This window comes from Pleurodeles waltl, chromosome 10, assembly GCF_031143425.1.
Source record: "Pleurodeles waltl isolate 20211129_DDA chromosome 10, aPleWal1.hap1.20221129, whole genome shotgun sequence".
Lineage (NCBI taxonomy): Eukaryota > Metazoa > Chordata > Amphibia > Caudata > Salamandridae > Pleurodeles > Pleurodeles waltl.
The window spans coordinates 387,835,089-387,861,960 of NC_090449.1; positions in this window are offsets into that span (position 1 = coordinate 387,835,089).

Consider the following 26,872-nt stretch of genomic DNA (forward strand, 5'->3'; position numbering starts at 1 on the left):
CTCCGATACATAGGTTAGTGATGGAAGGAATTTTGCTCCAAAAACCTGCAATAGACAACTCAATGATGTGCTGCCCAACTTCTTTTGTCACTAAAAAAGCTTGTGAGCCACCCTTCATATTTGCAATAAATGCTCTTTTTAAGTTAAACTTGCATCCAGCGTTATTCCAAGATATTTATAGCATTTAACCTGTGCTATCAGTTTGCCAGCAGCCTCACATTGAAACTTGGTACAACTGGTGCTTTGTTTACCTGAAAAGCAGATCACTTTGGTTTTATTTTGGTTTACCTCGAGACCCCAAGTGGTCAAGTAATCCACAAGTTTGGAAATTAAGTGCTAGAGACCCAACTGCGTCTGGGTGAAAAGCACAATGTTGCGTGCATATCGTAAGACACGCACCGTTTTGTTTGCTAATTCTGGGTGGGGGTCATATGCTACTTCCGCTAATACAGAATCAAGATTTGGTGTATAGATGTTAAATAAAGTCGGGACTAGAACCCACCCCTGTTTTGATCCATTACACATAGGGATCTTCCAGGTGATTCTGGCACAATTTTCAATTTTGACGTGAACCCAGGTATTTTGTGTGTAGCTTTCTAATCACATCTTACAATTTCGGTGGTATACCCCAGTTGGCCATTTTTGCCCATAATCTCTGGTGCGGCTCCTTATCAAAGGCAGCCTTTAAATCTACAAAGCAGGCATAATGTGATGTGCTCTCTCTTGGCTTTTTCAGCAAGAATTGAGACCGCTAGCCGATTGATCACTGTATTCATTCCAGCCCTAAAACCCGTCTGTCTTTTTGGAATGATGTTAGTTGCAGGCGTCCACGCTTCTAAGTCCAATAATAGGTTAGAGACAAAAATCTAAGCTTCCAGGTCTATCAAGGCAATTAAGTGATAATTTGTTGGATCTGATCGTGAACCAGCTTTATGTTTGGGATGCAGAATGCGGCCTCTCCATGGCGGTAGTATGACATTGGTAGCAAAGGCCTGATTGAATAATGGATTAAGGAAAAGAAAAAGGATAAGGAACAGAAAGAAGGAAAGCATAAGGAACCAGATGATATGAGTGAAGTCAGAGACAGTGATTCTAGAGACAGTCTTTTGGATGTGTTACTGTCTGAATGTCCACCCCCATCTAATTAGGTTTGGAAGAAAGTGGTAATGGCACTGGTAGTAATGGAAAGATTGTGTTTGTCACTGTCCCGACAAATGTGACTCTAATCCTGTGGGAGCCACTCCAGCTAATGTACATTATGAGCCAAGAGGTCAGTGTTCAGAAATTTGGCATCCAGTTGATCCTACCCCGAGCACTGTTGATGCTCTTAGTGTCCCAGTTACTATTCGTCCTGAGATTCCTATGTATAAACTTGATGGCCCAAGAAAAAATACTTATGATTTGGCTCTCCCAGGTGCAGTTGGTGGGTCAAGTACAGTTGCAGCACGCCTTGAAACTAAAGGATTTGTTACTTTATTTCTAACACATATGAGTACTCCATGTCTCTTAGGATGTACTTCTATAGGCACTTACCACAAAATGCCAACTGCTGGAACATCCACATTAGAACCGCCTTTCATTTTTAGTACAGTGCTCAGGGAAATGGAAATGTGTCCAAGTTCCTGTGGTAACACAAACTATTAGTGCCAAGTAAATAGATGGATAGGTGAAGGCTTACAATGATGGAACCCCTTCAATACAGAACTTGAGTGCAGGGTTGAGTCAGGGAACAATTCGGTCACCACCAAGAGAGAACTTGGTGGATATGACGAAATTGAAGTTAAAATTGGATGAAATGAAAAATGGGGCTAGATGTATGAAGGTTCGCAATTGCGAATACCAAATAGCGATTTTTACTGAATTGCTATTTGGGATTTGCAAAATGCGATGTAACAAGGCAATCACAGAATTTTTTGCGATTACCTAAAATTCACAATCTCAAACAGTGAGTACCAAATAGTGATTCAGTAAAATAGCAAATCGGTATTTGGAGATCACTAATTACGAATTCAGTATTCTGGAGCAGCCTGATGACATCACAACCAGGAAGTGAGTCAATTCATGATGTTACCAGAAGCCATAGCCCAGTATCAGGCAGAGAGACCCAGCAGAGCACCATGGAGACACTCAGGCGAGTCATCCAGGACCAGGAGAACACAATGGCCACTGATGGAAATGGCAAGGACACAGGTGGGAGAAAAAGAAAACTGAAATTCAGTGAGCAGGAATTGGAGGTGCTCACAGAAGAGGTGGTCAGGAACCATGACCAGTTATTTAGGAAGAACTCACTACATGTCCCAGAAAGTTAGAAAAGGAAACTGTGGACTGACATTCAGACCAAAATCATCGTGGTAGGTATTGCACAGCACACAACTGAGGAGATACGCAAGCTCTGATACGACTTACAATCACGTGCCAAGGAGAGGGTAGCAAGCAGGCTGAAGGAAGCAAGGAGCACTGGTGGTGGACCATCCACCCAGACACCGTCCACCCCCTTGGAAGACATGGTGGAGTCAACACTGCTGCCTGAAGCAGTAGGTGGTGTCACTGACATAGACACCTCAGACACACCAGGCACCAGCAAAGGTAAGGGTAGTAATGATTTGAATCACCATATGTGCATGTACAAATGTGCCGTAGAAAATTGCAATGTCACCATGCACTGTGAGAAACAGTCCATGGCACATTTTTTGTTCAATACCAATGCCTTTTGGGAGTGGAAGTCCATAATCCGAAAGTCTATCTACTACTTAAGTAGCTGTATTGTGTAAAACCATACAGAGAGACAATGCAACAGACAATTTGAGACACTATGCCAGGGAAAATGTTGAATACAAAAATAACTGTGAAATGACACTTGCAAAAAGAACACCATGAATGACATGCTGAGCATTGTTGTTGCAGATCTTCCTGCACCTGACGCAGCAGAATCTGAAACGGGGGAGTGAAGAAAGCCAGCCACAGTCTGATAGCAACATCATTCAGTCCATCACACCAGCACCAATCAGACACAGGGCAAGAGTGGAACCCCTCCTTGAGTTTACTCAGGACTTTGATGAATTACATGACGGTGTACACACACCACCTTCAGATGGTAGACAGACAGCAGCCCCTGTTCCGGCACCAGTATACTCCCATCAGGACGCATTGTGAAGAAGGCTGACAGAGCACAGAGGAAGGTGAGAGCCTCTCTCTGTTTGGTGGTCTTGAGGTATCCATGTTGAAGGTGCAGCGCCTACAATGCAAACACATGAGATCAATGCACAGGCAATTGATGTCTCTCAATCGCAACATGTGCTAGCTGCAAGAGGGACAGCAAGCTGCAGCAGAACACCTAAGAGAGATGACAAATTCCATTAAGGAACTCTGCACTCTAATGTAGCAGGAGCATGTCAACCACAATAGGCGCCATCACCGATTGAAGGATTGGTTGGATGGGTTCAGCAGATCTGGTAATCCGCTCACTAACGCAACTGCTTTGCTGTCAAGACGTGCTGTGGACATGCAAGCAGAAATGGCACATTGCAGTCGGGGCATTGCACGAGGATTGGTGCAAAACACCAATGTATTGGAGACAATTCAGACAGCCCGGAGTGCTGGATGGTGGGGATAGTGAGGAGCTCTCTAGCCTCAGTAGTGTCCCAGCCTCTGTAATGGATCCTAGGCATCACAGTCCCAGACACAGTACTGTCTCAGAAACTTCAACAAGATGTGCAGTTGAGCCCACTGAGAGTTCTAGCAGAGTGCATGGACGTAAAAAGTAGTGTGGAGGAGTTTAGGGCCTTGCATATTTTGTCGCAATGCATCAATACTATGATGTTAATATTATGATACTGTAATTAAGAACTGATTGCGTCTTTGGAATACATATGTCCTATTCACACATAATTGTCCTAAATTTAAGGCAATAAATGTGATAACTGTGGCAAAAATGACATTTTAATGTCATTACTTACATCAGAAATAGTTGTGCGTAATCTCTACATGTCTTTGCCTGCCATCTGCAGGTCTAGTTCGGTCTTCTGGGTGAAGGCGTGGCAAGGGGTCGTCATCGTCATTGGAGTTTGTCTCTGTGACTTTCACTAGTATGCCTCTTGTTGTAGCAAGGTTATGCAATATTGCACATGTGGCCACAATCTTGCAGGTGGTTTCTGGACCGTATTGGAGTGCACCCCCACTTTTATGCAGGTACATGAAGCGACTCTTCGGCAGGCTAAAGGTCCTCTCAATCACACTTCGTGTCATTCTATGTGTCTTATTGTATCGCCATTCACTTGGCGTGGCAGGATTGAGGTACGGTGTCAAGATCGCACTGCGTATGCACTGTCTCCTAGAATGACAGGAGTGTGATCTTAGTTATTGCTGTCTGTGACATCACTTACACAATATGCAGCATTGCTCTATGTTACATTACCAAGTAGGTATCCATCGCCAAACTCCCTAGCAAGAAATCTTGTGTACATTCCACTGTGCCTCAAGATATATGAATCATGTGTGCTACCAGGACATCTGGCCACTAAATCAGTTATGATGTGGGAGGAATTGCAAATGACCTGGATGTTCATTGAATGACTATTTTTCCAATTCCTGTAGATGTACTCCGTTGCAGATGGGGGATAGATTGCCACGTGTCCCATCAATGCAGCTAATGACATGAAAATTGGGCTACCTGACAGAAATTTAATTTAGTTAGCTGCAAATTCTGTGGGGTGTTGGGGAATTTTATGTGCAGATTAAGTTTGGCTAACATTGCATTGAGGAATTCATTAAAGAAGCCAGAGAGCACACTTTGAGATACACCTCCATATGCTGCTATAACCCCTGATAGCTTCCTGAGGCTAAGAGGTGCAGGGAGCATAATAACTGCACATGAGTAGGTATGGAATTGGTTCTCTGTGTGTGTTGCTGAGGTTGTGGATGTAAATCTGCTACTAAGTCCATTATCATGGCAGAGTCAACTTGTAGCTGTCAAATATTTCCTCCTCTGTCTGATCAAAGAGAGTAATGCACACTCTGAAAAGGAGCTCCTGTCTCCTCCTCCCTCTCTTCAAACCTGCCAGGATCCTCATCCTCCTCACCATGATGTAGAGTGCAGCCATTGTTGAAAAGGTCAGATGCATTATGGGCCTCTTTAAATAGGTTGCTCCTGTTTACCTCCTGATTTTGTGACTAGTTGCAGTTTGAGACTGCTTCGTACATTGAATTAGTGATTCCTTATTTGCGTATCGCAATTTGCAAAATCTAGTCGCATTTTTACGGATTCGATATTTTAGTTAGTCCTTAAAAATGCTCTGCGAATGCCTTTCATACATCGTAGAATGCTATTTTGCATTTGCAAATGGTGGAATTTCGGAATTCGCACTGTTTGCAAATGCAAAATATTTGATACATCTGGCCCTTAGATACTTATCATCAGAATTAACTCGTATTTATGTGTCAGGACATTACTAGACCTGCAACAGAAGTTCATGATAAACTAGCTGAGTTAGCCCCAAGGTATGAGGTAGATTTTAATAGGACCAAAGATTTACAGAGAAGTTATCGGATGTGTTTTAATGACAAAAACATAACTGATATGAGAATTCCACGGATGAAAACTCAAATTAAAGAATTGATTCAAAATATTTTGAAAAGGGATGAATTAGACAAGTGGGAAGTTTGATGGGTGAAGAAGAAACAATTAAAGAAACTGTCATATAGGCTCTCATTATTCTAATGAGACTACTGGATTTGGAGCAGCAAGATCGCCCACTGTGTGGGAGACTAGTACTGACCCACTGCGTCTGACACCTGTCCCTCTAAATCCAGGTTTTGCTCCGGCTAGCTAGCAGTGCCTCATCTCCACCGAGAGATAGAGATGATTGGGCAGCCAAGCGCATGACATATTATACTTCTCAGGGAAGTCGTGGTCACTCAGGTTTCATCCGGTTCTCTCATTCACAATTCGGTCTCATATATAAATGACAATAAGAAGTAGTATGAGTTTTAAAGATTGGTTTAATAAAACAACTGCATTTTAGATAGCAAGGTGTGAGCTGCAATAACAAGGACGACACAACATGACATTATTAAAATAGTGACAAGGAGAGTGAAGCATAAGAATAACGCTATCATATTGTCACTACAATTTATGGACTATTTCCTATCTAAGTCATAATCTGAGCACAGCATGTTAAGTTCTAATTCTGCCTTTCAGGTTCCCCCGGGAGGACATCAACCCTCATACCTGAGCAAAGGCCTGTAGTCTGTGTTAGCATCTGCAGCAAACCATTCAGCAATCAGCATACAGTCGTGGTTCCCTTGCAGGAATCTCCCTCTTAACGTATAATGGGACTAGGAAGTGTTTTTATAATAACACAGTTGATGTTCTAAGAAAATGTCAAAAGGACACACAAGCATACTACGTGGCAATTTAAAACATGAGCATGTGGCTTATAACCGAATTCAAAGGACGTGTCAATTTAGAAAAGTTCCAAACTAAGTATGAGCCATGGAGAACAGGAGATCTTCTGCTTTGGCAGGTGTCAGAACTGGAAAGTCCGCACCAAAAATGATCAATGAGCAAGTGTGTTCCTTAGCCCCAGTGTCAACCAAGGTGGCATCCCGTGGAGTGCCCATTGATGAGTTGTTAGCAACTTCCTCCAGGAAGGGTAACTCATAATTAGCTTTGCGCAACAAACGCTACCTCAGCGTGCATGTCTGGTAATGAACCCTCAGCGAGAACATCAACAGATCAGCATCTATTGCTGGGGGATGCTGCTGTGAAAGACAAACTTCCAGTGCATGTTCGAAAGAGGACCAGAGGCACTGAAACACGGGCTGCACACAATACAGAACCGGTCTGAATGACAAAGACCAGTCACACTCCAATTGCTCCAGGAGTGTTGCTCCAAAATGCTGCATCATACGCTCATGACACAGCTGCGCTGATGGGAGTGCCGTCATTTCTCCTCGTTGCAGCGGGACAGCCATTGCGCATAAACAACAGCAACAGCAGGATGCCAGCTAATAAAGCCAAAGTTATCGGAAATCCCCCTAAAATACTACAGAAAATTGAGTGGATAGCTGAAGGTATCAAACCGAATATGGAGGATAAGGTGTGAACGAAACTAGAACCAACAGCTTTGAAAAAACATGCGATTCCATTAAATATTTGTCCCACGAGTTCACCAAAGTGTCTCGAAAAGTTCGTATTTAACAGGGACTGTATTTCTGCTGATGACCATGCCACTTGAAGTGCGTAGGTCTCACGCGCAGATGTGAAGGCCACATGCTTTTGAAACAGTAAAGCCTTGAGTTCACTCAACCTGTCAAAATTCACGTTTGAAGTAGCAATGTAAGGCCAAATATCAGCTATCTCCTTAAATTTAGTGGGGGGAAACAATATGTTCCCGCAGCACGTAACAACCTTAGAGACCGAAACAACGTAAACTATTCCGGCCTGCATGCCACAACAGCTTTCACTATTGAGAAGAATGTAGCTGCCATTTGAAAGTACCTGGAACATGGGTCTAATCAAAGGGACTGGGACTCCCTTAAGATAACAAGTCAAGTTTGTAGCCGAGGCATTACACGCCCCATGCAAGGACAGCTGTTTACAAATCATCGAGTGGCTGACTGAAGTCTTGCATTCACTGCCGCTAAGAAAGACCTCTTTCATGCCATTGAAGCATTTCTACGAGAAGGGAAGCTCCCACAACTCATGGATGTAACTATCTCCCAGCTTTTCATATCTGCCTACCGGAATGTGTTTTAAACAGGAGGTGAATTGTAGTGTGGAAACAGGCAGATTAATAACCCCATGTATTAACCACTCAGCCGATGGTATTTCTGCCACGATCAAAGGCAACTTCTCTAATTTCTCTATGTTAAGCATGACATAAGTCGCTTCCTTTTTAGCCATTAGTTGTTGTTGTCGCGTTAGATTAAAAGAAGAAAATATCTCCCTTGCACCGATATGCTGCCATGGAACGCGACCCGCCTCAATGTTTGAAGCGTTCAACCTAACTGCATAATGGACCTGATATGACTCTGTCCATGGTATAAATAAGACATATCAGATTGTATAATGTCTAAACCAGAAGAGACAATGTTGTTAATTGTATATATCCAGTCAGACAGGGTGTTAATCCCATTATCCACAATGGCTAATGCCTTTTTTAGATTTTCCTGATCTATTTGCCTCAACCGGGCAGCAGCATCTTGTTGGGAAAGTTTCAAAATTTCATTGTATACTGCATATGAGAAACGCTTCCTATGTGGTGTTCTGGGGCCTGATAAGAAATCTTGTAGGTCAGTGGAGTTAGACAGGAGACTGAGGTATTACTAATACTATATGTTGTAATTATGTCTGCATGCTCTGGTGATATATAGCGAGGGTCTGGCCTACTCATCCAAACCCCCCTCGAAGAGTTAATAAAGCGTTGATGACACTCATTGGTATCTATTGGCCACAATAACCACCCGCCAGGACGTGTCAGTGAAGCATTAAACGTACCATTCTGGACCCACTCACCGAGCACATCTTCAGTTGCATTTGTATATTGTTGCCATTTGTAAAATTTTGCAGGGGCAGGTATACTGGGCATGTTTAATTCCCTGATTGCTGCTAAGCCTAAACAACTAGTTTGTTGCACTGTTTCATTTAAAAAGATAATTTGAACAGGAATAAGGCATGCTCTAAACAATGTTTCTTTTCCCTTAATGTGCCAATTTTTGTTCCCCAGACACTTTTCAGATCAATTGATTTGGACCAATATTCATAGCCTTCTATCAATAGCCGGGAAACAAAGGATTCCGAATATAAAAATTTTGTACTGGTCAATAACATGTGTATCTCCTTACTAGGTGGTACCTTAAAATAATATGACTCAGCGTTCTATTGATTGTGCCCAGAAAAATATGCAAAATGTTCAGAATATGTTTTTGAACTCCCTTGCGGTGGAGTTGGGGAATGTTACCATTGCGTGTAATTAAATACAGTTTTGGGACTGATCGCTCTATGTATGAAATGGTGCCCATAGTAATTATAGCAAAACATATCACCATCATTTTCTTTAAATTGGTAAACATCTTCGTTTTCAAAGATAGTATAATACTGCAATTCAGTCATCATAGTATCAACTGTTTTCACATCCCAATCATCAGAAACAATGCCTGGTATCACTATATCATTCATTGATAATTTGAACACATACAGTATTTGAATAACTTCCGTGGGACCATATATATCAAACATTACTTTGTCCCAAACAATCCCATTAGGAACTGGCTCTGTGGAAATGCTCACAAAGGATAAATCTCTTCGGACATTATGAGGGTCATTCTGACCCTGGCGGGCGGCGGGAGCCGCCCGCCTGGCGGGAACCGCCAAATGGCCGCTCCGCGGTCAGAAGACCGCGGATGCCATTCTGGCTTTCCCGCTGGGCCGGCGGGCGACCGCCAATAGAGCGCCTGCCGGCCCAGCAGGAAAGGCCCTGCAACAAGGAAGCCGGCTCCGAATGGAGCCGGCGGAGTTGCAGGGGTGCGACGGGTGCAGTTGCACCCGTCGCGATTTTCACTGTCTGCTAAGCAGACAGTGAAAATCTTTATGGGGCCCTGTTAGGGGGCCCCACGACACCCGTTCCCGCCATCCTGTTCTGGCGGTAAAAACCGCCAGAAACAGGATGGCGGGAAGGGGGTCGGAATCTCCATGGCGGCGCTGCTTGCAGCGCCGCCATGGAGATTCAGCCCATGCAGGGGAAATCCGGCGGGAAACCGCCGGATCCCCTTTTCTGACTGCGGCTTTACCGCCGCGGTCAGAATGGGCTGGGAAGCACTGCCAGCCTGTTGGCGGTGCTTCCGTGGTACCCGGCCCTGGTGGTCTTGGACCGCCAGGGTCGGAATGAACCCCAATGTGATGAAAAATGTGGTTTCAAAACCTCCTCCACCAGTTCAACTGCTGATCTTTCAGGAAGAAAATGACCATGTATTAATAAGAAAAAGGTAATGACAAAACCAATCCAAAGTAGAAAGGCTAGGACAGTCAAAGAGAGCCATAGATAGTTCCATGGAAAAATAAAATAAGTTTCCTTAAGCCAGTTTATTAGCTTACGTGTACTTGACAAATCAGCTGTCGAAGAGGCGAATGAGTCTGAAAAGTCATTGTTGAAGTCGTCAAAATAACCAGAAGCAGTTTGTGCAAATGGCGGAGTCGTTGTCAGTGGTGGAGTTGGTGTTTCCTGTGGTGGCACACTATATACAGCACCATCCGTTTGGCTTGAAGTCGAATTGACTTGGTCAAATGTTTCTAAATTAGTTGACGTTAGTGGAACTAATGCAAGATCATCTTCCACCCTCCCCATGCTCGGAAAGGTGTCAGTGTTGGTGTAAACAACTTGTAGAGGAACTTCCTCACCAGTAGTGAGTGGGATTCGGTAACTACTGGATGTTACTCTTGGTCGGCTGTGAAGGATCGGCCACATGGTGTAGTTTAGCATTGTCAATAGAGACAAAATGATTTTCTTTTGGCACCCACCAACGGTGGTAGAATTACAGTTCTGGTACTGTGTATCCCTAGAACAGGGACTGGTGCTCGATAAGAAGGGCCAAATTCCTTTTTCACTGCAACATTTTCACGTACAAGATCCCCTACTCTGGGAATCCAGCCGGTAGATGTTACAGGCACATCCTTAATTCCTGTGGAGGCTGCACTTTCGGAAGAATTATCATCACGGAACTGTTGCAATTCCTGTAAGACAGTGACAAGTTCATTTATGTCAAAAGGTGTTTCTGCTGCTTCCACGCCAGGACCATCAAGATCTGGAACATACATTCCAGTTCCAAACAGGCACTCATTGGAAGTACGACCCCCCAGGGACCTTCTAGGCAGATTATTTAGTGCTCTCTGGACTCCATACAGGTGATTAAGCCAACTACGACCCGTACCTAAGACTCTGGCAGTTAAGGATTGCTTTAAATCACGGTTTAATCGCTCCACGACACTATTTCCCTCGTGATGAAATGGAGACGAGTACTGGAGTTGGACCCCCAAGCAAGCCATGGTGTCCCTGAATGCCCTTGAGGCGAAAGCAGGGCCCTGGTCCAAATGGAAAGCGGCAAAAGCATATGTACCGATAAAGATTTGCAAATCTTTAATAACAGTCCATGCGTCAGCCGAGCCCTGTGGCCACACCCATACAAATCTGAAGCATGAATCCACAGCGACTAAGATATATTTGTATGCACTTTCAGGTGTTAAGTGACCACAACGGTCCAAGTACACACATTGTAATGGTTTGTTTGAAATTAAGAAGGGTGTCTGCTGCGGGCGCTTTGCAGTGGAAACCTTGATTTGTTGACAGATGTCACAACAAAGGACATAGGGCCAGATGTAGCAAACGTTTAGCGAGTCGCAAACGGCAAAATTTGCCGTTTGCAACTCGCTAAACGCGTTTGCCAATGCAGAAATGCATATTGCAAGTCGTTACCGACTCGCAATATGCATTTCCGACTCGTAAATAGGAAGGGGTGTTCCCTTCCTATTTGCGAGTCGCAGTGGGATGCAATACCATTTGCGACTGCGTACGCGGTCGCAAATGGCATCGCAGTTACCATCCACTTCAAGTGGATGGTAACCCACTCGCAAATTGGAAGGGGTCCCCATGGGACCCCTTCCAGTTTGTGACTGGACCCGAAAATATTTTTTCAGGGCAGGGAGTGGTCCAAGGGACCACTCCCTGCCCTGAAAAAATACCGAAACTAAAGGTTTCATTTTTTTTTTAAGTGCAGCTCGTTTTCCTGTAAGGAAAACGGGCTACACTTAAAAAAAAAAAAAACTGCTTTATTAGCAAGCAGTCACGAACATGGAGGTCTGCTGACGACAGCAGGCCTCCATGTTTGCGAGTGCCTCTACTCGCTATGGGGCCGCAATTTGCGACCCACCTCATGAATATTCATGAGGTGGGTCATTGCGACCCCATAGCAAGTCGCAGTCGGTGTCTGAGACACCGTACTGCATTGCAAATTGCCACTTGCAATTTGCGAGTCGGATGGACTCGCAAATTGCAAGTCGCAATTTGCAAATTTGCTACATCTGGCCCATACTGCTTAGTCTCTTTGTAGAGACTTGGCCACCAGTAGCGGGCCTGCAAGATCGAAATTGTAGCCGCCACACCAGCATGGGCAGATGCCACACCCTCATGCGCTGCTTTAATCAATTGTGATCTTATGTCTTTGTTAGGGATGTCTCGTACACCTACGCCTGGTACCTTAACTTCAGCGTTCAGCATACTTCCCTTATGATAATGATATTTGTTGAGAAATCCTTTAGGATGGGGCTTACCATCAACCGTAGCATTCACGGCAGCCCAAATGTCTGCGTCTGGTTTGGAACTCAAGCGAGTGACTGCAGCTACAGTGGCTACTGCCACTGCTGACTTTGCAGCTTCATCAGCCAGTGTATTTCCAGCAACGTGTATTCCAACGCGCTGGTGTCCAAGTATGTGTACAACATGGACATTCAGTAGCATCTCTTTCAGGTCAGCAACTTTCTCCCCCAGTAGTCTGTGTTTAATGGTGTTGCCTTTGGAATCTCTGAACCCATTCTGGTGCCAATAATGCAGGTATTCATTAAAGCACTGGACACAGTAATAGGAATCACAAACAATCAGCGTAAGCTGTGCAGGGTCTGTGTGTTTCAGTGCCATCAGCAGAGCTTTCAGCTCAGCCAGTTGTGCTGTACAATCCCTGAGGGTCTGTGTAAAGGTATGTAGGGGGCAAAATGTATCGCCCTCCATATAGCCACTTATGACTGCGCAAGCAGCAGAATGTTGATGTTTACTTCCAATTGCAGGTTGTGCAGAGCCATCGGTGTACATGACTCTATGATATTGCTCAATAGGCAAAGTATTTGCTGGAACTGGATATTCTACTTCATAATGTAGGAATTCCTGAGTTTGAAGCTTTGGGTCAAAAATGTAGTCTACAACGGTGGCTGTCAGAGACGTAGCCCATTGTATCCAATGTGGATGTCATGCTTTTGCGTTTGGGACTCTAGCTGATGTGCACCAAGCCATTTTCTCAATACCATTTCATAAGGCCAGACTGTTCCTCTTTGCATTTTGGTTTGTAAATCATCTTTTGGCATGGTCCCGCAGGGGCATACTGAGAGCCCCCCCTTTTCAACCAGATTCTTAAGAGAAAGCTGGAGTCCCTGGTCATGCCTTGCAACTCAGTTCTGATACAATACATCGACAACCCATTGGGGGCGTTGAATACTCAAGAAGCTTGAAAACAGGTCTCTATTGCTCTGTTGAACCACTTGACTTAGAATGGACATATATTGTCTCCAGGAAAGTCACAGTACTGTTAAAAAGAGGCTCAATACCTTGGGCATCACATTGAAAAAAGGAGAGAAAAAAGTATCACAAAAGAAAATTTCAGCCATTTTGAAAAGGACCCCGCAAACCACACAGAAATAAGTCAGGATGTTTTTGTGAAAGGTGGGCTACTGTTCCCAGTGGACACTCAACTTTTCTCTAGTGGCCAAGCCATTACAGAGGCTGACACACAAGGATGTGTCTGATCCTGTACCTTGGGATAACGATTGTTTGATTACCTTCCTAGAGCTGATAGAAAGTCTCTGTCGTGCCCTAGCACTGGGAATGCCTGATTACAATGTAATTTGCACTTTTATGCAGTGAGAGGGAGGGATGTGCTCTCTCATTGCTTACATAAGCACATGGAAATGCCAAAAGGCCTGTGGCTTACTTCTCCTCTACATTAGATCCTGTAGCTTATATGATGCCTGGCTGCCTTAAACTGGTAGTAGCAGTCAGTGTCAGCATAGAGAGGTATGAGGATATAGTTATGTGTCACCCATTAACTGTGTATCTGCCGTATTCAGTGGAGTTGTTGAGGACTAGAAGCCAGCACCTAATGAGTAGTGGTGTGGTCAAGCATGAGCAAGTCATTCTTGCAGCAGAAAATGTAACAGTCAAGCATTGTGGTGTTCTTAATCCTTTGACCTTGTTACATGTACCTGATCATGAAAATTATGATGAATGTGAAGTGGACCATAATTGTCTCAATGTTTCTGAACTATGCACCAAATTAAGACCAGACATACAAAATTAACTATTACCTGAATCTGACTTTGTACTTTATGTTGATGGCTCATGTTTCTGAGACAATTGAGGAAAAGGTTTGGGGCAGCTTATGCCATCTGCATCCTGGCTTCAAGCAGTACTCTCCAAACAAGTGGGCTAATTGATTGCTCTTACTAGGGCATGCTGTGTTTCTGATCAGCTGAAAATGACAATCTTTATTGATAGTACAGCTTTAGTGTTGTTAATAACTTCAGGCAACTATAATCCCAGAGGGGGTTCATAACATCATCTGGATCCCCAATCTGAAATAGTGAGTATGTGAGAAACCTCCTTAATGCAATACAGATACTTGATCAAGTTGCAGTGGTTAAGAGCCATGCACATCGTACTTGGCCTGATTATGTGATATTAGGAAATAACTATGTAGATGAAGTTGCAAAGTACTGTGCTCATAATGTTTGTACTTTTAATGGGGAATACACCAGTGATAGAACACATGAGACCAACTATAACCTTTTGTTGACCTCAGCAGATACTTGGGAAGAGACAAAGAGGCTTCTTGAAGAAGTGTCAGGGATGAATATCAGAGTTGAATGAGAGCAGTTTGCATCTCAAGAGATTATGACATTTTGGTTTCAGATGATAGAAGACCAATGTTGACGAACAGTTTGTTACCCCCAGTGGTTAGGCATTTTCATGGTCCAGCTCACGTTGGTAGGGTTGCCATAGTGAAGTTCTTTAGGCAAAAGTGGCTTTATGCCAAGTTCAGATTGATGGCTGAAGCACTGTGTTGGGTGTCAATGGAACCATGTGGGAAAGAGAACTGCAGCAACAATGAGTCACATTGGATGATCAGGAGGACCTTTAACAGAATGCATTTTGACTTCATCGAGATGTCTGTGTGTAATGAGATATGTCCTAGTGATTGTGTGCATTTTCCCGTGTTGGGTTAAGGTTTACCCGACCAGGAAAAGTGATAGTTTCACTGTAGCAAAACTGCTGTTGCGAGAGATTCTTCCTAGATTTGGCTTACTGACTTCCCTGGAATCAGATCAGAGGACTCATTTTAATAATGAGGTACTGAGATTGTTGTGTGGAGTATTGCAAGTGGAACAGTGATTGCACTGCAACTGTAGACCTGAGGCTTCTGGTCTTGTTGAGCAAGCGAATGGTACACTGAAATCAAGACTTGCAAAGGTGTGTGCTTTAACATCTCTGAAATGGCCTGATGCTTTGCCTCTGGTATTGATGAGTCTTCACAGTTTACCTGATCAGAAGACTAGACTGTCTTGCCACAAGAGTATTATGGGCAGGGCAATGAGATTGCCAGTGATTATTACGAATGCACTTGTGAACATTACAAATTATATGGTCCTTGATTACTGTAAAGGTCTAGCTGATGTGGTGCATTCTGTGTCTCATCAGTCTGGAGCAGCTATAGTCCCTCTGCTTTAGGAGCAATGCATGACCTCAGACTCAGTGGCTGGTTCTTGGTGAAGAAACATGTAAGAAAGACATGTTTTGACCCTCGTTGGCATGGGCCAAACCAAGTCATTCTGGTTACAATGATTGCTGTGAAATATGGGGGTCTCCTCAACTGGATTCTCGCTTCTCATGCTCACTGAGCTGAATGTCAACTTGATGCGCCAGCACCTGTTCCAGAAGTGCTGGTGATGACAAAGAGATGACAGGACATGTAGCTGGTTAGTCAAGCTGTCAGGGGCCAAACAATGTCTGAAATAGCACGATTGGTCTGAGGGGGGTCTTGAGCAAACCACAGTTGAAGCTGAAGCAACCACATCCTATCCTGTGGTGGTAAATGAGTCAAATTCAGATTCAGACCCTGATGACGGACCTAGTGCTGGAAGAAAGCGAGTGTAGGCTGGAGACCGATGACCGAGAAGAAAAGAGAAAGAGAAACTGAGTTTTCCTAAAAAACAAGTGCCAGATACTGATAACTATAATCTAAGTGAAAGTGAAAATGAAGAATTGGATTTGGGTAGATCATAGAGGATGAGAGTGGCCTGCCAGAGGTACTCTTCACTTGAATGAACATATTTTGCTGCAATTGGCGGAGAACGTTTTGGAATGACACTGTAGATCTAAGTGAACCTCCTTGAACTGAGCATTGTGTTTGAATTCTATTTTGAGGTTCCTATGCTGTTGTATAGAGCGAGACATTTCATACTGGATGTGATTTTCAGTGACTTTGAACTGTGCATATATTAGAGACATTGCATAAACTTTGAAGACGAATATCTATGCCAAAGTATGAGAATAAAAGAGGGCTACCATTAGAAGAACCCGAAGAAAGGCTAGGAAAGTCTCACAAAGATTCTGTAAATATATCTGTTATTCATTGCTTGGACTTTGTTTTGCCCCTTTGCACAGGTGGAACTGATTGAGAATACTCTGATGCTGCTGCATTTCACCCTAAAAAGATCTGGTCTTAGAGAAATCGTAGAAGCAAATCAGAAAAGGAGATGGGGTACATAACAGGTGCAGTTTTGCTTGTTTATCTTGTAGTATTAGTAGTGTTGTTAATAGGAGCATTTTCCCATATTACCCCCTGTAGAGAAAGAGTTGTCCTTTAGTGTTCCTCTGCAAACATTAAGTACTAGAGATAGTAACCTTCGTAGGCTAGATGAAAAGGCTTTACACATGGATGATTCTAGAGGGGATTATTTGGCAAATGTATATTTCTGAGTATATTAATACTGTGGATGCAAGGGATTGCTACGTGTGTACGTAATCAACTGCTTCTGTGTCAGAATGTGTCACTCACCGTCACATTCCTTTGACATATGTAGTATCTTTTAGCCTTTTGTTAGAAATTTCTAAATTTTATAGAAGACAGAAGAAGGTAATTAGAGTCTGAATCCAAGACAGATAAAGATCTTAAAGTACAACAGGGCTGGAATAAAGAGGAGATTGAACATCAAGTGAAAGGACATTTATCAGCTTTAACTTTAGATTTGCAACGCAAAGGGAAGTTGTGCATACATATTGACCAGAGTTATCTATACTCATTGCTTATAAGAGTGTGATTGTTAACATGTTTTGATGTTAGAGGAAAGTGTGAGTTCTTTCTAGAAGGGATGGCATGGTACGTTCAATCTCTGAATAGTGCTTTCAAAGGTTTATCATGTGGAGCACTTTCAGAATCCTTCATGGGATAGGAAATCTAGAACCAGAAAGGCGTTAGTGCTGCAGAGGTAGTGAGAGACATCTTTAGCTCATTGATTCCATTTGTAGGTGTGATTTTGAATGACCTAATGATTAGAAAGTTGTCTACAGTAGTGGAGAAATTAGCTACTAGCACAGTGAATAACATATTGGTGGTAAACACAGGAATGGTAGTGATAAGATCTATGGTTTTGCAGAGTAGACTTGCATTATATCTTTTACTTCCAAAAGAGGGCAGAGTCTTTCAGATGCTAAAACTTCAGCAATGCTGTATTTACATCCCAGGCAAGAGTAAGGACTTGGAGACGTATATTTTAAAAATTTCTAGCATGATGGCGGTATTGAAGGAATTAGAAGCAACAGATGCATGGGAAGCAATCGGAGATGGATTTGCTACTATACGTAGATGGTTTGGAAACTTAAAAAATTGAGTTGTAGGCTTTCTTCTGAAGCCATTATTGGTTAATGCTATATGTGCAATATTTCTGACAGTGGGATTCAAAATGTATAAGAGAATGAAGGTTGAAAAGGCAAAGAAGAGGAAGACTGTGGACACTGAGCTGAAAAATAATGTAAACATTATGATGATATGAAGTCTCTGGAAAAATCTACATGGAAGCTGATGAAAACGACAAGGCTTTAATGGGCCTTATTCAAGAAAGGAGTACGTTTGTGATGACTTCATATGTCATCAGAGCAGGGGTTTGAGAGAGCATAACTTGACTGGGCCATTATGAGTTGCAAAAGTGACATGAAAATGGAATCAATTACATATAACGTTTGTTTAAAATGTCTTCATGTTAACATAGTGCAACGAAAAGTTACATTTCCGAGGTGCACTTATAGAGAGAAATGTAAAAAAGTTGTATACATGTTTAGTAATGACACATCGACTGGACAAAAAACATGTATGTTCTTTTCTTCACTGCATTGGCATTATGGTGTCGTAGTTGAATGTTATTTTATTACAGTTATTCATCATTTATTGTACTCAAGAAGAGAATTGCACATATAGCTATGTATTTGAAAGTGCATTAAATCCAATGTTAAATTGAGAAAGGCTGATATGTTTTTCCATGTTCAAACTTCAACATGGAGTTTTGCTCATGTTGCATATTCTTTATTTCAGGAGCGTCTACACAAGCCTACAGTTAATTAAATGTTTGGTGTTGGTTTGAGATTAAGGAATAGGGTTGAGTATGTTGGCAAGGATGAGAAGCGCTAACTAGAGGATATGAAGATAATCTCCCCTCTAAGTCCCTGGGCACAGGAGGCATCCAAGGTTGCCCTGATGTTTGGTTCATGAGGTGAAAGTCTAATGGGAGTTGCAAATTCCAAACTGTGTGCGGAAAGTGGAAATCTACTGGGAAATTGACGTAATCTCTCAAATGTTCTGCAAGGTCTAAGGTGGTATTTAGGTAGTTAGGTGAGAAGACCCTTTTTACCCTATGTCTAGAGTCAAGTGCTACTCACTCAGTGGGGTACTGATCTCTCTACTGTGGCTAAAGTGGCTATGTGTTACACACATCTCTCTCTTGCAGAACATCTACTGAGGTTTCTGTTATGTTGACACATTATAATCCTATTCCCTACCTCTTTCGGTTTTCCCTTAGATTAATTAGCATATTTAAATGTAATTAGTTTTCAATGATTAGACATGAGGATCACAATCTGGACTCCGGTCATCAAGTACTTTTTTTAATCTTTTATATTGCTGCAGCTGAATTATTGGTACGCCTTATACTTTCTGATTTTACCTGATTAGATGCTTTAATTCACCTTTGGTGATTCTATACTTGAACAGTACATTTCTGAGACTCATTTACATAAGTCTGGCTTTGAATTTGTAATCAAACCCTTGAAGTTTAATTTCCGCCTCTGAAATTCAATGTGCGACCAAATTGTTACACTGTTAATTGATTGAAGATATTGTAGTGTTTCTCTTTACCGCTCGGAACTAGTGAAAAGATTAATCAAAACTAGAAAAATTAGAAAATGGACCAGACGTGTTCTCACAAGCTAATACAGAAAACCTGGTGATTAATCCTCTAGACAAACACCACAACAGCTCACTAAAACTAAATTGAGTTATGCAAGTGAAGAAGTCATATCCTATTTACATATTGTTTCACTTTATGGCCATTATCACTTTGGTTTGGGTACAAAATGTGTCATAAATCTATATACATTATTAGTGTACTCATGGAATCCATCATCCCATAGTGGTCCCATGATTTTGCTGAACAATTATTGGTTCATGCTTAAAAGAAATGTAACTCAACAAGAAGAAACCTTTTTTAGCTGATGAGGATTTGAATGTCAGCCTTCCTTCTAACATTTTCACATGAAATAAATATTTTCTTACTGAAAAGGGCACCAACATTGAGATGGAATGATGGGTAAAACCATTATAACTGTTACCCTGTGGCAGGAGCATTATTAAGCAAGAGTTTATTGAAAATGGAACTGTAATGACATGTCCAGTTGTGGTATAGTCCATTTAGCCGGCTGCCAAGGGTTATGCCTGTTGTTGAAGGCCTTGAGTTATAGGGCTGAAACAAAAGCAATAGCCTATAACAAGTCAGTGGGTCTTTAACAACTGGTATAGCCAGATGCACAAGACATTCCACCCACTGAGAGTAGACTGTTCTACATTAAAACGGAAGAAACAAAAAGAGAAGCACTGAAAGCAGAAGGCTTATACTAGCCATTATTAACCCTGAGGCACTTCATTGTCTTCAATGGAGGCTACAGTGTCCCAATGTTCCAAGATATATTATAACCTTATAGACTACTGTTGGGGGCTATAGCTGTTGTTCTAGTCCCTGAACCTGAGTTATCAGTCCGAGCAGCATGCCTGAGCTGCAGGCAAGAGCCTATAACAAGGGAAAGGGCCTTTAACAACCGGTATACCTCACGGCGGATGGCCTATGAGGCTATTAGAACACCCACCCACTAAGAGTAAAATGTTGTGAATTAAAAAGGGAGAAACAGAAAAACAGACATTGGAATGTTGGAGCAGAAGGCTTACATAAGCCATTATGAGCCTTGAGCCACTTGAAACAGTGTGGGATGAAGTTTGCACAGAGCAAATTGTATGTGCAAATTCCATTACAAACTGCAATTAGGTTAATGGCCTTTTGTCTCAAATTAAGGCTTAACATCAACTCATCAACTCTGCATCAATGACAGTGGAGGAGATTAGGCTTCACGGTAATGACAAAGAGGAGTAGCTTTGCAAATCATTAAGGTTTATTAGTAGATTATCAAAGTTACAAACTCAAATTCATTCAAATTAGAAATAAATCAATAATCATCTTAAAAAGTGTTCTTCCATATCATCCAAAGTGAATCAGAATAATTGGGTTCCTTAAACATAAAAAGAATGGGGGCCCCCAATCGAGCTGTCAATAATGGAAGAACATGGAAGCTCTGTTGGAAAGTTGATGACAAACAATTAATATTGGACATACTGTATGTCAGTGGTGTCTAGTATTGAACCCATATTGTCATGGTGAAATGCCCCACGGCAAACAGCACCTAAAACATGAACCGAAACCTAAATGGAACCAATAGATGCCACAATCCAAACTGAAACTAACAAATGCATGAGCATTTAATTCAAAGATGATAATGCAATATCTTGGTATAGCTTCGAAATATACATGTAGCTATCTGTGTGATAGGCTAATCCACGGGATATTGTCATTCAGTCCCTTAACATGTGTGTTTAATCTAAACACCCAGCGTTGTTCTAGTTCAAAAAGAGATCTCACGTCCTTCTGAGTGGTGGTCTGTAAAACAACCCACCACATATCGTCTGGGCTGTGATTGACTTCCATGTAATGGATACTCAGTTTGGTCGTAGTTCGACCACATCTGACGTTACTACAATGCTTGTTCATTCTTAGTTTAATTGCTCTGGTGGTCATGCCCACATAGCGTAACTTGCAGGGGCACGTAATTAAGTAAATACAGTTGCGAGTATTGCAGTTGGTGTGTTTCTGTAGTCGCCATGTGCCTATCGGTTCTAGTTCGAAGGTATCTACACGTTTCATCAGTGTACACACATTACAAGTACTGCAGGGGAAGTGACCTGTGACTGGTGGAAGATCCCATAGTGCTCGTTGTCTAGGGGGCGAAGAGCCGAGTTAGACAAGGGGGTAAAAGTGGAGACACAAGTCAGTTTAGTATCCGTGGGTCGGGGAACAGTCATAAGGAGAGCGTCCATATCACAATGTTTGGCCCGTTTATATGCTGTACTAACCACATGATCTGGATAATGACGGTCACGTAATTTGCTAGACAGGTCCTTAGCTTGTGTATCAAATGTGTGGACATTGCTGCAATTACGGCAGATACGAAGAAACTGACCGTAAGGGAGGTTATCTCGTAATGCCCTCGGATGATGGCTCTCAAACAGCAACAGCCTATTGCGGTCAGTGGTTTTGTGATAGGTACAAGACTTCAATTTACCGCCATTGATATTAATCAAAAGATCCAAAAAGGGGATCTGGGTGGTGGATCCCGAGGAGGTGAATCTAAAAAAGGAGTCTAAACTGTTAACCCATGTAGTAAATGTATCCACTACTGAGAGCGGGCCTTGCCAGATGATCAAAATATCGTCTATGTATCGCCGCCACAGTTTAATATTGCCATAGAAAGGATTGGTGTGTGGCAACATAAACTGTTTTTCAAAGTCATACATATACAGGCAGGCCACACTAGGGGCGAAGGTACTTCCCATTGATGTGCCGTGTATCTGGTGGAAGAGAAGATCCTCCAATTGGAAGATGTTCTCAGTCATGGCTAGGCTGGCACAATGTATTATGAAGTGTACAGGAGTCACGGTCTCCAAAGTGGTAGAAAGGAGAGCGTTCTCAACTACCTTTAATGTAGCTTCCTGTGGTATATTAGTATACAGTGCTTCTACATCTAAAGTTATGAGAGCATGAACATAGACTGCCGTGCTGATAGAATCTATCAACTTCAGGGCATCTTTGGTGTCCTTCAGAAAAGTCGTAGACTCCCGTACTATAGGTTGTAGGAAATGATCGCAGAAGGCAGATAGAGGCTCGAGAAGCGAACCTATCCCTGAGACTATTGGACGTCCAGGGGGGCGGATTTTGCCTTTATGTATCTTGGGGAGACAATAGAAATAAGGAACACGGGGATTCATGGTATCCAAGAAATCAGCTTCTTTCTGGGAAATCCATGCGTTACTGCAGGCCTCCTCTATCATCCCACATATCTCAATTAACAATCTCTCAGTAAGGTCTTGTTTAATCCGAGCATAGTGTGTAGAGTCCCCAAGTAGGCGTAAACATTCTTGTCTATAGTCTGCTGCATTCATCACAACTATTGCGCCACCCTTGTCTGCTGGTTTAATCACTATGTTGGTATCTGATGCCAAAGTCTTAAGGGCATTCCTCTCTGTGCTGGATATATTGACAAAATCTATTTTTTGGTTGGATTTTCGGAAGGTCACTCAAAACCGCCTTTTCAAACGCCAAAACTTAACAGGGCATTGAGGAAGTAGGGGGCATAAACTTAGATGGTTTTTTAAGGCCCGAATCTTCAGGCTGGTTGTCAACAGGTCTATCTTTGAAAACAACTTGGAGTCTGATTTTCCTGAAAAATTGGGAAAGTTCGCAATGGAGTCGGAAGAAATCTTCCTTAGGTGTGGGAACAAAGCCCAACTCCCTATTCAGGACCCTAATCTCGTCTATGGAGAGTGGTCTAGAAGATAGATTCACTACTAAGTCCGAATTGGCTGGTTCCTCCCTTGACTCCGAGTCACCATCTGGGGCTCTTCCTGGGCCCAGTGGACCCTTCTGCCTCTTCCTCTCCTTTTGCATCTTCCTCTTCCTCGGCCATGGCCTAAAAAAGGCATGCATCGTAACATAGGGCTTGGTTGATAGAAGGGAAAGGGCTGTTGCCATGGTAAGGGTTGACCCGGGGGATATGAGTAGTGAAAGTATGGTTGTGATCTCTCATCCTCAGTCCTCCACCGGTCCGACAAAGAACTGTTGCTATATTTTCAGGGCTTTTTGATAGAGGTGGACGACTCATCAGAAGAGATGGACTGGGTATCAACAGCAAAGTCTTCCTTGATATATGGATAGACTTTCTCTCTGCTGAACTTGGTGATATCCTTCTGTAATTTGGAAATCTTTTGTTGTGTCAAAAATTCCTTTGTCTCATTAAGTTCGGAGTTGATTTCTGATAGCCGACACTTAAAGGCAGAGATGGAAATTGAAGTTCTGAGTGTACTTTCCATCAGATTAATCTGTATGGTAATTGATTCTGCTAGCCATTTAGATGTGTTGATAATAAGAACAAGCCAGTCCCTGGTGCTCTTGCTCCTAGAATTAGGACTCTCTTCTGTTCTTTCTCTTGTCACTTTCTTCCTTTTTTGGAACAGTGTATTCTATTGTTGTAGCACAGGTAGCATCACCAGCTCCCATATTTGTAAGGCCCCAGCAGAGACCTTCACCAACCCCTGTCTCAGTAGAGGTATGCACTGCAGAGAGGTAATCAATACACCCACCTACCTTCAGTTCTTCTTCAGGCATCGGATGTGGCCTTGTAAGAGACTACTTTTCCCCAGTTTAGGGCCATAAAACTTCTAAATTATTTCTTGTGGAACTTCTTTCTTTCTTTGCAAAAAAGACCTAGTGGAACATTAGGTTTGTGATGGATTTATGCTGCCCCACCATTTGTTTAGCCACATATATGGCCAGATTGGAGTTGAAACTATGTGCAGTGAAGAAGTCGCCACATTCCCTTCAGGACATTGGAGACAGTGCCTGCATCCCTCACATGCCATTTTCTCTCTTTTTTTGACATTACCTAACAGGGCTGCCAAGAGGATCATTGAGTAAATGACTGCTTGTGCCAATGCCAAATTCCAATGAGTTGCTAGCATCAAAGTGGAGATAAAACTTTGCATCTACGACAGTGCTTGGATTGGAAGAGGTAACTATTAACTATTGAACTAATGAGTGGTGATGTATCGAGTGACTGTGACAAATGAATGATGATGTATATGGTGACAGACAGTGAGGGAGAGAGTTCAACACATTTGCAAACTTGATTTCAATGATTTGCAATGTTTGGGGGCTGATGGGTTATCATTTTTTTCCTGAAAGTGATTGGCCTTTCAAACTTAGCAAAACTTACCTACAGAGTCTGCACTCTTTTCTTCTGATTCTTCAGAGACAAGACCACTCATTTTAGTTACCAAACACAAAACTACATAAAATACTCTAAATCTTTACCTCTATTTGTTCTTCAACAGCAGTGAACTACACCGGTCTACCTCACTCAGTTTCCACCTCGGACAGAGTTACAAAGAATGAGGAGGAAGAGGATGGAAGGACTCGAGGTAGGACTACCCCAATAGCTAAAAGGTGAAAGTTATAAACGTCAAAGAAAAAGCATGACGATGATGAAAACTATGAGGCCTAGTATTCCTCAGCTCTGTGGAGTGGAGAGAGGCGGGTGATCTTGTAAAATACTGCTGAATGTGTGTCTGCTGCATTGCTGGCTAAAACATGAAACTCATCTTTATGTTCTTGCTCTGCCTCTGAGACTTCTTGGTACACTTCTGACTCCTCTTAAAACTTTCCTTGCTTCCTTCTGTCCTTCTCCATTGCTCTATATTACAATTACTGTTTTTCAATATGTAGGCCTTCTCCTAGTCCTCTCCTGCACAAACAAAACTTTGTGAAAACTCAACATACCACCTTACTTACCGGACAGGTTCAGTCAGGCACCCAAGAGTGGCGGGCATCCTCAGAAGAATGGAGATGCAGCGGCCATTTTGACAATACAGTATCACTTTCCTTTTCGCAATCACAATTTTCAGAACCAAGTGGGTTAGCCTCAATCCTTCATGATTTGTATTTTTCAAACATAGAAGATGTAACATTGAAAGATTTAAGGCCTGATTTATGAAAAGTTAGCACCGCCTGAGTGCCATTTTTTGACGCAAAAGCGGGGCAAACTTACAAAATCTCATTTGTATGTTTGTGCCACATTTTCATCAAAACATTACGCTAAGACGACACTAACTTTTCATAAATCAGGACCTTAATATCTTGGGTCTCTCTGGGGCTGAAAGACTGTTTGCAATACATTTAACTGAACTGTGTCATACTCATCCCTTCATTTCCTTCCACAACAGATTGATAATGGTGTGCTGCTCAGCACCCCGATGAATATTGTTGTTGTTTCCTTTCCTTTGTGTAGTGTTTGTCTTTGTCACACCTTTCCCCAAACCCCCTTTCCCATCAATTCATGGAGCCCCTAACTCTCCTCCCCTGAGCTGTGCGATTTGTATTGAAGTGTGACAATTTTACACCATAAATGGACCACAAACTTGCTGGGCTTGATGTTATGAAAGTGACACCAGCTCACTGCATGACCTTCAATTACCTGAGCAATAATCCCCACCGGCCCCATTTTCCCACCCATACATCATTCATCAACATTCTAATTTGATCCTTTTATTGTGTGTTGCGTAAATACTTAACCTTGCCCAACCACTCCTGACTCTGAACCCAATTCTACTGACTCAAGGATTTAGGGGAATATTTATACTCAGTTTGTATCAAATTTGCTTAAAAAAGTTTGGCGCAAATTCGGCGCAAACCTTGACCCATATTTATACTATGACGCCCGACCCCGCAGACATCAAAAAACCTCTGTGTGCGTCATTTTTTGGCTGCGGGGGACCACCTTGCGTTAATGACATGCAAGGTAGGTGTTCCCGTCAAAAAAATGACTTTAAGGCCTGTGCGCCTTATTTATACTCCTGCATCATTTTGATGCACAGGAGGGGGCGGGCCATAAAAAACGGCGCACAGGTGAGGGCAGGCATTGAGGGACCTGTGGGCTCAATTCCATGGTCTCTGACCATGGAAGCAGTCCAGAGATGCCCTTCCCTGCCCCCAGGGACACCCCCTGCCACCCTCCCCCACCCCTAGAAGACACCCATGGATGGGGGGACCCATCCCAAGCATGCACAGGTAAGTTGAGGTAAGTACAATTTTTTAATTTTTTAAAGTGGCATATGGGGGCCTAATTTGCCCCCCCCCCACATGCCACTGTGTCCAGTGGCCATGCCCAAGGGACAGAAGTCCCCTGGGCATGGCCATTGGGCAAGGGGCATGACTCCCGTCTTTGCTAAGACAAGAGTCATTTCAATGGGGGTTGTGCGTCAAACAAAATGGCACAAGTCCAGTTTGAGCCATGATTTTTTACTCAAACATGACTTGCGCCATTTTGTGACGCACAACCCCCATTTTCCCCTACGCCGGCACTGCCTGGTTTGAGTCACTTTTTTTAGTCTGACCAGCCCGCAGCGCCAGCTAACGTCAATCCGTAAATAAGGCGCCCGCAAGGTGCGTAGGAATGGTGTTAGCCGGCAGTATATTTTTTGACGCAAACCAGTGCCGGAGCTGGTTTGCGTCAAAAAGTATAAATATGGACCAAAATTTCCTAAGTTTAGTTTTCATTCAATACTAGGTCCCTGTTGCTCAGAAGAACTTGATATTGCTAGTTCTTAATGTCACATCAGGTCTTCTTTGTTGTGA